The sequence below is a fragment of the Thermobia domestica genome, chromosome 5, assembly GCF_964235325.1.
Source record: "Thermobia domestica chromosome 5, izTheDome1.hap1.1, whole genome shotgun sequence".
NCBI lineage: Eukaryota > Metazoa > Arthropoda > Insecta > Zygentoma > Lepismatidae > Thermobia > Thermobia domestica.
In genome coordinates, this window is record NC_137458.1 from 13,696,075 (window position 1) to 13,710,273 (window position 14,199).

The 14,199-nt window shown below is 36.0% G+C and overlaps 1 protein-coding gene across 1 annotated transcript in view; it reads right to left on the reverse strand.

The window, feature by feature from the left end:
• Positions 1-14,199, reverse strand: part of LOC145685724 (uncharacterized) — a 59,460-nt gene that overhangs the window by 9,877 nt on the left and 35,384 nt on the right. The window lies entirely within an intron of this gene.

Consider the following 14,199-nt stretch of genomic DNA (forward strand, 5'->3'; position numbering starts at 1 on the left):
TCGAGAAATAACGTTAAATATGTGTCACATTTAAACGCATTTTGCACACACAGGGAGTGAGGTACACACTAGTTTTGTACAATAATTTAAATATTGGTCAGAACGGTTTAAATTGACACCAAGTTTAGATGGTTCCGTTAAACAGTGTTGACATAACAGAAAAGACAAAAGTCGAGTTTGGATATGGTGCAATAACTCGAAAAAGGCCATAAGTACATTACGGTTTAAAATTTATAGGACAATTTGGTATGTCATAAGAAGCATTCTCACGTTTACTTGAAGTCGATAAGTCAAGTATTTACCGAGACATTCGGAATTTTGTAAAAGCTGACATTTTTGCGCTGTAGAAGTTGGTAACGCTGTCAGCTTTTACACAATTCCGAATATCTCGGTAAGTACTTGACTTATCGACTTCAAATAAACGTGAGAATGCTTCTTATGGCATACCAAATTGTCCTATAAATTTTAAACCGTAATGTACTTATGGCCTTTTTCGAGTTATTGCACCATATCCAAACTCGACTTTTGTCTTTTCTGTTATGTCAACACTGTTTAACGGAACCATCTAAACTTAGTGTCAATTTAAACCGTTCTGGCCAATATTTAAATTATTGTGCAAAACTAGTGTGTTCCTCACTCCCTGTGTGTGCAAAATGCGTTTAAATGTGACACATATTTAACGTTATTTCTCGAGAAGTTTGCAACACTGACCTGCGGGTGGCATATCTTTTGTCTTCCTTTTTAGTGTTGAATTCAATTATGAAATACAATTTAGGTCTTTCCATTTAAAAAATCATAACTTTATATTGGGTTGGCAACACTGTTCATCCAGTGATGTCAAATAATACGTCTACCAATGTGCCCCTTTGTATAGTTGTTTTGTGCAAAGTTTCGCTTCTCTCTCTCTCTTTTGGTTTCTCCGTCATCAAGGTTTGACATTATAAATGACGCACCCGGTATATTTCGATTTCCGAGATTTTTTAGTTTTACGCCCCTAAAATGGTTCCATATCAGACCAAAGTAAACCATGTGAAAAAAATAATTGAATTAAATAATGTTAAATGGTGTCGCCAAGCGACCTAAATTTAATATTATTCAATTCATCTAATTTGTTCTGATATCGAACCATTTTATGGAATCAAAGTCAAAAACACCCCAGAAGTCGAATAAATAAGGACCACCGTAATATGAGGAAAGATCAAAAACTAAGGTTACAAGACCGACATTTCTGGAGTTTGTCTGTTATATAGGAATCAGGAGTGTGTGGTAATTTTAATACATGAAGTTGACAACTATACAGAGTCCAGTCATCCGCCACCTACGGCGTTAGTTTCAGATAAACACAAGTGACGACCCGTTTGAAAAACTGGTCTCGCGAAGAAGTCCGCTTAGTTATTTGATTTCTGTGGGCGAAACATGTAACCACTTCTGAAATTCACCGGCAGCTGGTAGAGGTTTAAGGAGATACTGTAATGTCTCTCCCGAAAGACGCAATGTAATGTCGCAGAATGGTGTGGAAAGTATGCGGTTGGTAGAGAAAACGTTACCGACGAGGAGCCAGTATGGTATCAACAGATTTGAACACAGCACACGTGGAGGAACTGGCCGACCCAGTACGGTATCAACAGATTTGAACACAGCTGACGTAGAGGACTGATTCAGGACAACAGGTGGATCACGTTACGTCACCTCCCGCAGTTGAAGGAGCAAATAGAAGGCCGTTCCTTCCCTTTAGACGAAGAGGTGAAACATTTCATTACAACGTGACTGAATACTCCAGGACAGGATTTTTACTAAGAGTAGGGTTGCCAACTCTGGAAAATAAAAAAAAAGACCTCTCCCCAAAATTTCCTATGATATATGTCTAAGTGTGAAGTATATCTGTTAGGACCAGGGGAGGCAGGAGGGAGCAATTGCTTCCCCCTTCGAAGAGTTTGAGGAATACGTATACTTTAATCGATTGTCTACTAATATACTAGTACAAAACGTGAAAGTCTTATGTTGGTGGTGCACTTACCCCCCTTCATGCGAAGTCTGAAATGACGCCCGTGGTTCGGAGTTCGGACCCATCTATGGGAAGGAAATGTACTATCGTGAACAAAAGTGCATTAGCACCTGTATTTTGCATAATCCTTTGAGCATTCACTAATAATCTTAATAAATACATTGTGCCATAAATGAGAAACTGAAATTGGCATTGATCATTTTATTGTATTTATCAGCAACTGCTACTTCTTTTAAGTCATCGAAACAGATGAACAAAAGTATATTAATCTTTATGTGACAATTTTGGACTTGGAAAATGAAATTTAGTCTTTAAAATTATACGTCAATGACAGGAAATTCCTTTAAGAAGTCATGTTTCACTCTCAATAAATGTATAAAATTCCTTACAAGTCATTTTCATATTTTCCGTAATACACTTCCTGTCATATCTTGAAAATTTTCTAAACAGATGAACAAAATATATTAATCGTTGATAGATGGTGAAAGGTGACAGTTTTGGATTTACAGAATGAAAGTTACTTTTAAATCTATACTTCGAACTAGATACATATTTGGAAAACCGGTCATAAACGGGATTTTAAGATCTTTGACCGGTCACTGGCTTTAATCATAATAACAGCAATATATCCGGCCAGGACGGTGAAAAACCAGCCAGTTGGCAACCCTAACCAGGAGGAAATCTTCAAACTCATCTCACAAATGCGTCAACCGATATGGAGATTATGTCGAAAAATAACCTAATGTATGTACTATCTGTTGGCTGTATTGGTTGTATGAAATAATATATACATGTTTCACTGCAGGCTTTGTAACCTTACTTTCTGATCACTCCTCGTATTTATTAAGTGATTTACTTTGGTCAACCGATATGGAGACTATGTCGAAAAATAACCTAATGTATGTACTATCTGTTGGCTGTATTGGTTGTATGAAATAATATATACATGTTTCACTGCAGGCTTTGTAACCTTACTTTCTGATCACTCCTCGTATTTATTAAGTGATTTACTTTGGTCAACCGATATGGAGATTATGTCGAAAAATAACCTAATGTATGTACTATCTGTTGGCTGTATTGGTTGTATGAAATAATATATACATGTTTCACTGCAGGCTTTGTAACCTTACTTTCTGATCACTCCTCGTATTTATTAAGTGATTTACTTTGGTCAACCGATATGGAGATTATGTCGAAAAATAACCTAATGTATGTACTATCTGTTGGCTGTATTGGTTGTATGAAATAATATATACATGTTTCACTGCAGGCTTTGTAACCTTACTTTCTGATCACTCCTCGTATTTATTAAGTGATTTACTTTGGTCAACCGATATGGAGACTATGTCGAAAAATAACCTAATGTATGTACTATCTGTTGGCTGTATTGGTTGTATGAAATAATATATACATGTTTCACTGCAGGCTTTGTAACCTTACTTTCTGATCACTCCTCGTATTTATTAAGTGATTTACTTTGGTCAACCGATATGGAGATTATGTCGAAAAATAACCTAATGTATGTACTATCTGTTGGCTGTATTGGTTGTATGAAATAATATATACATGTTTCACTGCAGGCTTTGTAACCTTACTTTCTGATCACTCCTCGTATTTATTAAGTGATTTACTTTGGTCAACCGATATGGAGATTATGTCGAAAAATAACCTAATGTATGTACTATCTGTTGGCTGTATTGGTTGTATGAAATAATATATACATGTTTCACTGCAGGCTTTGTAACCTTACTTTCTGATCACTCCTCGTATTTATTAAGTGATTTACTTTGGTCAACCGATATGGAGACTATGTCGAAAAATAACCTAATGTATGTACTATCTGTTGGCTGTATTGGTTGTATGAAATAATATATACATGTTTCACTGCAGGCTTTGTAACCTTACTTTCTGATCACTCCTCGTATTTATTAAGTGATTTACTTTGGTCAACCGATATGGAGATTATGTCGAAAAATAACCTAATGTATGTACTATCTGTTGGCTGTATTGGTTGTATGAAATAATATATACATGTTTCACTGCAGGCTTTGTAACCTTACTTTCTGATCACTCCTCGTATTTATTAAGTGATTTACTTTGGTCAACCGATATGGAGACTATGTCGAAAAATAACCTAATGTATGTACTATCTGTTGGCTGTATTGGTTGTATGAATAGCCCAGTAAATAAAGGCTCAAAAAGGGTGTCGAGCTGAAATAATTTAGAAAAAGCTGAAAATTTCAGGATTTGTTTTTCATGTGATCTTAAATGAAATATCAAAAGTCCCCTAAAATCCCGTGTGCGCTTCATCCTCAAAATGGCGGCCAAAGATGGCGGCCGTCCGGAATGCGCATGTCTCCCGATTTTAGCTTGTAACTCTGAGACTATTTAAGTTATTCCAATTCTGTAAAAACACTTTTGTTCTAGAAGCTCTAATCTATGACTTTTTTTAATACTTCTTTCTCGTAAAGTTTGACACAAAGCCACCATTTTCCATTTAAGTATAAAGTGATACACTTTGAAAGTCCTGCTCTTGGATTGGTTGTAGAAAATCTCCAAAACCGTTAGGAATTCGCAAACAATGCTCGGGATAGTTTCGATTGAATATTTAATTAGCTTTGTTTTAAAAAAAGAATCATCTAAATCGGAATACAATTAGTCGAGAAATTCGATATTTCTAATTAAAAGTAGTTGGATAAAAGTCGCTATTATTCCAGCACCTAAAGTTTCGAAACTCATAGTTGTGCTGGATTTATGGCATTCATGCCTTGGATTCCAAACTGAAATTTCAAAACTGTCATAGAACCTATGTGAATTTCATACCAATTTGGCGCCTTAAGAGGACACTTGTCCGACATTTCCCTGCCCCCCCCCCCTAAAAAAAAAAGAAACTAACAGCTAGAAAAGGGATTATTATGTTTTAATTCTGTAAAAAGCACTTTTATTATGAAAAATAAAAGCCCTATTCTGTAAATTTTGTTGAGTAATATAATTTTAAGTACATTGAAAACAGTAGTGGCTCGTTATGCAACCGGTGGTACACACGGAATAACTAAGTTTAGTTGTATATTCATAAGGATACCAAATGGTCAATTTGCATTAAGTCTACTTGTAGATACACAACCCAACTTACAGTTATGTAGTGTGCCTCACTGATTACACACCAACGAGCCACCATTGTTGAAAATTAAGTATCCGTTTTTACATCTCATTTGAACTCCTTGTACAGTAGATTCTTCATTGTAGATAGTCAAAAAGGGAGTGAAAAGTTTTAAAAATATGTATTACATCTACCTTCTTTAATACATGAAAATTTCATGGTCTTCAGATTCGTCAGGAATTAACATGTTTGAACAAATATTTCCCCGACAATTGAAAGGAAGTTTGGAACAAGCCAGCCCTGCCTTTCTATATTCACATTTACTGTCACAGTCTTTCTGCGTTCTGATCTTACATGGGCAAGATAAAGGTTCAGCAGATTGTCAGAAGCAGCTTTTAAGTTTATTGCACTGGAAGTAATTTACCTTCTATTAATTGCCACTGGAAACAATTTACCTTCTATTAATTGCCACCCCCATTTTGTTGGGTTCAAATCATTCCCCAATCATTGGTGTACTTGAAGGTAAACACATACACTGTGTTGAGAGGCAGCAGCATTTGTAAGAGGGAAATTTGCCAAATTGAATTTTGAGGATTGTTTTCTAGTCATTATCCTGTTGTAGGCTTATATCGAAGTTCATCTAAAGAAATTTGATTATGTTCTCCATACAACCGCGTAACCAATCTTTCTCCTATTTTAATGACTGTTTGGGGATCTAAATTGGGTTGGTGGAAGACTGTGACCGCTTTAGATAGTTCTTGCTACTTCTGAAGAATTTTGATGGCAGCCTTTGTTGAAAAAAGATGATGATGTGTTACACCCTGTGATAGCATGAAGACACCCTGTGAAAGATGTCCTTCAGTGACTCTAGTTTCCTTTGGATGTTGCCAATGCGGAAGCATTTCTATTCAATTTTGTTTGTTTTCGGCCTCACAAAGTACACTGTAGTGTCTGGAATTGTTCGAGCAATTAAGATGGCCAATAAGTCAGAGTCAGTTCCTACTACTACAGCAACAAAAATGTTTTATTGACTTAGATTAATAGCTGTGCTGACAATCACAGCATCTGCATCTCCTTCAGCTTCGTACACTGTAATGTTTGAAGAGTTAAAGTGGGTTTTGAAGAAATCAATCAAACGTCTTTTATTTTCAGAGTTCAGTGCTTGCTCAGTGGTTACTTTCGTATTTTCATCAAATGAGATTGTAGAGACATCTTTGACATTGCTCTTCTCTGTCGTTCAACATTTTTGGTGTTATTGCCTGTTGCATAGCCATCAAAACAGCAGCTCTGCACGGAGAAATGTGTTTCTGTATATATCGTACATATTTTTCAGAAGTATTTGCATATGTTAATATCGGACAAACAACCGCATGAAGTAAGAAACCACCGTCTACAACGTAACTCAATTCTGATAGAATTTTCATACAGGGTTCTATAGGTCCTACAATGTTCACAAGGACAGATTTTCTAGTTTTTCTAATTGAAATTTCATCAAACAAAGAGGGAGGATAAGGTGCCAGTTCATATTTTTAAAAATAATGTATCAATTCATATGATTGCAATACCGCAGCAATTCGGCTGAACAACTAAAGTGAGCTGATGGTAACAGCTTCCTTCCTAATATTAATTGTATTGCTTGTCGCAGACACACAACCTTCTCTTTTCTTTTTAGAACTACGCTACCAAAGGTTTTACCTATCATTTGATGACTCTTTATTTCAATATTTAAAAGTTAATTGTTTGTTGGTTTGTTATAAAATTTAATATACCTTCTAGCAAGAGCGGATACATAACTGCTGAAGGCAGTGCAGCACGTTCTATACGTAAATCTTGTCTATTTATTTTAGGTGTGCATATTTTAATCCCACCCATACTGTGGAAAGTACCGTGACCATCTAATGTTCTTGCTGCATTATCAAAAATAAACTGAATCAAATTTTGAGAATGATCGGTTTGGATTGGAATAATAGAACACATTCTAGAATATGCGTAGCTGGCTGATATTCCAAAACTATGCAAATATATCTATCTATACATTGACGAAATCCATAGTATCGCAAACAGTAAACTCCAATTGCTAGATGGATTGGTGATATAAACGCACGAGGCCGACACATTGAAATAATTGAATGGCAGATCATGATATGCATCCGAGATAACATATTTGAATCACCTTTCTTACTTCTAGTTATATTTTCAACAAAAAATTTTAATGATTGTGGATCCTCGGGGGCAACTTTTTTCCAATGAAGGAATTGCTTCTTTCTAGATAGACGCGATACGAATGCATTGTTGATGCTTCTATTTTTAGACATGATCTGCTTTTCTTTTCTTGTTTGCTTCATTCTTTGAGATAAGAAGGCAGGGGTTTGCTGCTTACTTTCATACCACTATGAACCACATTAGCTTAAAATTGATGTATGTTTAGAACATAATAATATATAGACTACCAGCTGTTACGCCAATGATGTTAAGGGTGAGTCTACTGAATATATATATATATATGTACTTAATTTCTGCTACTAAAAAGAAAGAAAAAAAAGGAGATTTAAAGGAACACAGTATGGACAACTGGGTAACAAGAAAGCAGCTCTGTCCACGTATATTTTTCAAAAACGTCGAATTTCTCGACTAATTGTATTCCGATTTAGATGATTCTTTTTTTAAAACAAAGCTAATTAAATATTCAATCGAAACTATTCCGAGCATTGTTTGCGAATTCCTAACGGTTTTGGAGATTTTCTACAACCAATCCAAGAGCAGGACTTTCAAAGTGTATCACTTTATACTTAAATGGAAAATGGTGGCTTTGTGTCAAACTTTACGAGAAAGAAGTATTAAAAAAAAGTCATAGATTAGAGCTTCTAGAACAAAAGTGTTTTTACAGAATTGGAATAACTTAAATAGTCTCAGAGTTACAAGCTAAAATCGGGAGACATGCGCATTCCGGACGGCCGCCATCTTTGACCGCCATTTTGAGGATGAAGCGCACACGGGATTTTAGGGGACTTTTGATATTTCATTTAAGATCACATGAAAAACAGATCCTGAAATTTTCAGCTTTTTCTAAATTATTTCAGCTCGCGGTCCTTTATTTCCTGGGCTAAAATAATATATACATGTTTCACTGCAGGCTTTGTAACCTTACTTTCTGATCACTCCTCGTATTTATTAAGTGATTTACTTTGGTCAACCGATATGGAGATTATGTCGAAAAATAACCTAATGTATGTACTATCTGTTGGCTGTATTGGTTGTATGAAATAATATATACATGTTTCACTGCAGGCTTTGTAACCTTACTTTCTGATCACTCCTCGTATTTATTAAGTGATTTACTTTGGTCAACCGATATGGAGACTATGTAGAAAAATAACCTAATGTATGTACTATTGGCTGTATTGGTTGTATGAAATAATATATACATGTTTCACTGCAGGCTCTGTAACCTTACTTTCTGATCACTCCTCGTATTTATTAAGTGATTTACTTTGGTCAACCGATATGGAGACTATGTAGAAAAATAACCTAATGTATGTACTATCTGTTGGCTGTATTGGTTGTATGAAATAATATATACATGTTTCACTGCAGGCTTTGTAACCTTAATTTCCGATTATTCCTCGTATATAGAAAGAAAAGCATCCTAAACAACCTGGCCTTTTTGCATCTCTACAACCACAAGAAACACATTTCGACCAAGCTCGTACCAGGTTATGGCAGGTCAGAACTTTGATGGTCTCATTTGAGGGTGAGGGCATGCCGTAATGTCAGCAGAAGAACTTCGACTATGGGAAATTGTGATCCTAGAGTGACGATTGCCTTTTTCTTTTATGGAAGTAAGCGACGATTGACCACAAAATCCTTCAGACACTTAGACAGAATCCCATTCTCCATTTCCTTCAGAAAAATCACTGTGCATAGCTATTTTCTGAAAACCCATAGAAAATCAACATTGAAATGAAATGACTTAATAACGCTTATAGCTTGTTTGAGTATTAAATAAAAACAACTCACATTCGACTATTTTTTTTTCAGTTCGCCTAAGTTCTTTTCTAGTTCAGAACATGCATAACAAAACTCAGTTATTGATTTATAACATCACTTCACGAGAAACACAGAATAATTGCTTTTACCCTTGTTGTCTGCCATAGTCGCTTTTAATCGTTAGTTTTTTTTTTTTTTTTTAACAAAACAAAAGTCTGATGCGACCATTCTTAATCTTAATGCCACATTGCACCCATAAAGTTATGGCGCCAGTCGTCCTGTGACCGACGCCTTCAACCCAGATGCTTTCCTCTGACAGGAATATAAACCTCCTCCATTGCTTTGAATGGCCGTTAAACGGTGGCGTCATCTGGTGCACACACACATACACATATATCAACTACCTCATCTCATGTCCTTCTTTTGTCACAAAAATTGTTTTCTTTTATCTACATCTACGGTTAATAATAATAATAATAATAATAATAATAATAATAATAATAATAATAATAATAATGGGATGGAGGTAGCTCACTGGTAGAGTGCTCATCTTTGGCGCGTGGGGTTACTAGTTCGATCCCAGCTCCAGCAAAGTGAACTTTGTGGTGGACAAACACCGTGTGGGGGGTTTCTCGGACTTCACCCTAGCCTTCCTAGCCTAGGAGGGGGTGAATAATCGTGGGACAATAAGCTAATAATAATAATAATTAGGCTTCGGATTCTTAGGTTCGAACCTATTTTATTCCTGTACAGTGAATGCAAAAAATTCGTGTTTTCTTTACATTTCAAGTTGCTATAAGTAGAACTATATTAGTTTTATAGGACCTAAAATGTCCTAATTGGGGGGTTAGGACCTAAAAAATCCTAAATTAGGTTTTAGAACCTATAACGTCCTAAATGATTCTTTATAGTTATTTTTAACTTGAAAAATACTTTCAAACACGTAGTCAACCAGTTTTCAACAATGCAATAACAAGGTTTCCTTCACACAGCATGTTTCTTTGTAATTTGCGGTTGCGATTGTGAATAAACGGGGCAGCAAGTTTATTTTTAGCACCACTACTACTACTACTACTACTACTACTACTACTACTACTACTACTACTACTACTACTACTACTACTACTACTACTACTACTACTACTACTACTACAGTACGACAGGCCATACATATGTTAAACTATATTTCAGCTATCAAAAAAAACGTCCAAGGTAAGAAGAGTTTTATTATTTTTATTACGCAGAAGACAGGTTAGCATAAAGCTTACTAAATTAAGGTTACCATTTAAGTATGAAATAGCTAACAAAGTGTTTAAAGTGTGGTAATATTCCGTTTTCAGTAATATAACGCTAAAAATCCTAAACGGTGTTTTTAAAAACCTATAAAATCCTAAAATGCAATTTTTAAAATCCTAATTTGAATTTTTTGGGACCTAAAAATCCGAAGCCTAATAATAATAATAATAATAATAATAATAATAATAATAATAATAATAATAATAATAATAATAATAATAATAATAATAATAATAATAATAATAGCAGCTTCATAGCACAAACAATATGTCAAATCAGGCGTCTTACAAGAACTAGAGACTGATTTCATTTTTCATAACCATTATTTGTGGCTCTACAGTTCGGAGTTCGCTACCTCATAATTCAAAATCGATCCCGTTCGTGGCCAAGGGCTAATACCTGTATTTTCTCCGCGCCACGCTCGAGGTTCGATTCTCGATAGGGTTTCTTACAGGCCCGTATCAATGGGAGACTAGGGGGGCCTGGACCCCCCTAATCTTTGGCTGGCCCCCTAAAAGTTTCACGATAGGCTTGCAAATGAAGTATAATATGGCATGAAGTATAATATAATTGGGTCGGCCCCCCTAACTTCTACCGGGCCCCCCTAAATTTTGGGACTGACTACGGGCCTGGTTTCTTATCTTATACATCAGAATTTATCAACCTTCTTAATATTATAGTCCTATTTTTGCCCAGGGCCGGCTCTACCGTATGTATATACAACACGTGCATTTGCACGGAGCGGCAAGTTTCGAGGGGCGGTAAAATTTGTCATAACTATATTATTTAAAATAAATATTTCTTGTTGGAAACAGACTTCATAATGATGGTAGTTAAATTTACTAAGTTGACTTTCTATTTGAATACTATATTCATAAATCATGTTTAGGTCGCGTTAGTTTAAGGTCACATGGACATTGCTAAAGCAAATGGTCAAACAAATCCCAGCATGAATTGCTTGATTATTGTCAAATACAAGAACTCAATTCTCGAATAGTAGCGAACACCTGTTCCATTTAGTTAGTTATCACAGTTTTGATATGAAAAGTAGTCTTGCCTTTCTCACAAACAAGTTCTTTATCACTGAAGGTGGAAACAAGTTATTTTTGTAATTTTTAACAGCTGTAGAAAGAAAATCAAGATATAAAGATAAAAGAGCTAGTTGCACTGGAATTACAAACTGGTATATTGGGATTGAAGCTCGATATTGAATTATATATATATATATATATATATATATATATATATATATATATATATATATATATATATATATATATATATATATATATAATCTTTCCTCTACAGGTATGCTTGCTTTGTCTTTCACTAACATAATAGAGTATTATTTAAACAAAGGAAAACAGACACAATGAAATTGTATTTGTAGTGTTTAGGCTTTTTTCTGAGTGCGAGTGCACTTTCTCTACCCTTCATTGTTCATGATAGGGTAGCATACTCAAAATCATGGCTTTAAGATTCGTCCTTTCTGGAGAAATGGGACGGCAATTGATGACATTGGACGGGGCGGCAAATTGCTTAGGGCCGCCCTGCACTTGACAGCAACTTCCATAATTTCTTATTTATAATAAACTCTTTGATTATTACTGCTTATTGCTTTTCGTATATTTAAGTAGTCTTCATTTTAAATTTATTTTAATATAACCACTTTGTTGAATTTGTATTTTTCTTGTATTTCAATATACAGCTTGCAAAATATAGTCCTAATATCTTATGAATTATCTCTTGTGGGAGGAGTTGCATTTCTGGGTGCAGATTCACTTTAATGGGACTTTACCCTTTTATGGGCATTGTATAACTTATGGTAGGTAGTACTAGGTTAATAAAATCAGAGACCAGAATCGACTTCCAGTACCGGTTTATTTATAAAAATCCTCCAAATAACAACAGTATTTACAGGAATACTATAGTACACTTTCCTCTATTTGTAAGGTAGCCCAAAATCAAACAGTATTTGTTTATTAAGTAGCCCAAAATCATAAGGTTGTGGACAGGATCTCTACAGAGCCCCAAAGCAGGCTAAACAGAGTGGCGTAGGAAACCCCAAAGCTCCGAAGCAAGCATTGAGGGGGATAAAATTTCACATAGCCCCGAAGCAGGCTAAGCAAGGAGGAAAGGAATAGCCCAAAGTCCCGAAGCAGACTAGAGCCTGTCTATCTCATCTATGTCCTCGGAAACTATGCGAACTGTACTTCGGCCCTACCCCCGCCACCCTCTGACGAAGGAAATTCTCCCTTTGCTTACGGGAAAGAATTGAATGACCTCAGCTGTGTTTCTAATTTGTCATTCAATCGGTTTGTCCTGACGAGTGAGCTACTTAGAATGACTAACAAGATAGATGACACCGAAGTCCGTTAAATAATTCATTTTGGCAACGCTCCCGCATCTAACAATTGAAAGATTTCGGCCGCAACAACTTCTCCCTCCTCTTTTGAGGGAGGTACGGGAAAGCACACATCGACTAAGGTTTATCTACAGACCTTTCACATCGACTGCAGCGCCAGAAGGGGCTCAGATCAAATAGAAAGGCTCTAGAAGCTTTGAGATAGGGTTCTGTTAGTATTCCAGGCAAGCAAGAGTAGGGAGACCAAAAAACTGGAGCCTGCCCAATACATTAGCGTCCCAGAACGCCGATGGCACTGCTGTTGTTCTGTTATCATGTGACTTGTATGAGGTGCTGGTGTTCCACCGTCCGCTTCTTGTACTAATCCCATGTGGTGTGTAGTACTCTGACGTAAATGCATGTGATGATGTTTACAAACTGGAGTATATGACATTCTTTGTACACAGAAGCACGTGATACATTACAGTATAGATACAGCGTTCGGACAGCCGTAAAAACGACAGCGCAAAAAATAATAACCAATCTGTACCAAGAAGCTATTAGAAAGCAAGAATTGTATCTAACCAGCGTGCGGGTTGGGTGAATCAGGTGGGTCCAAGCGGTAGCGCGTCCGTAGGGAGAAGGCGCGTTAGCATCGGTGGTTACACGTGTAAGCAAGGATAGCATAAACACACTGTGTTCCTCATGTTACTAGATGCTGTACGTGTCGGACAGCTTTATTGTTAGGGATCAAGGCTTAAGAGATTCCATCCACATACGAGTTTAGTTTACCATGACTTCCTTAGGAGATTACGTAGTCACAAGCATACATTTCGGATTACGTTTTAGAGCATGATTATGCATGTTACAGGTAAGATTCTCATATATTTTGGTTACTTACACGCTCCTCTTTTGAAATAACATTACGTATTTCTGCAATAAGTTTTACAAATCTATGGTTGCCGAAGGTAGGACAGGAAAGTTATAAGGAAGAATACATTAGTGAAAAAAAAAGCAATTCTAGAAATTTCCAGAATCTGAATCACACGATTCTACTGGTACCAACTGCAGCATCTTGTAATAGGCCTACTAGTGTAAAAGTCCAAAATCAAATATCTTAAATTTGTATATTTCGTAAAATCATGACAAATTAGAGGTATCACAAGCTTCCACTCGATAATTGCCTGAAACAAATAAATGCGTTGTCACCATTATAATATTCAACTTTGTTCTCAAGTAGGCTACGCTATACGGAAAATCAAAGATAGCAACCAGGGCCTAGAGCTGAATGATATTCACCAGGTTATGGCATATGCTGATAATGTACATTTAATAGTGGATGATAGAAGAACAATAGAGAGAAATGCAAAGGTCTTATTAAACGCTTGCAGGAACATGGGTTTAGAAATGAATGAAAAGAAAACTAAATACATGGAAGTGCGTCGGGACCGTAATACGGCAAATTAT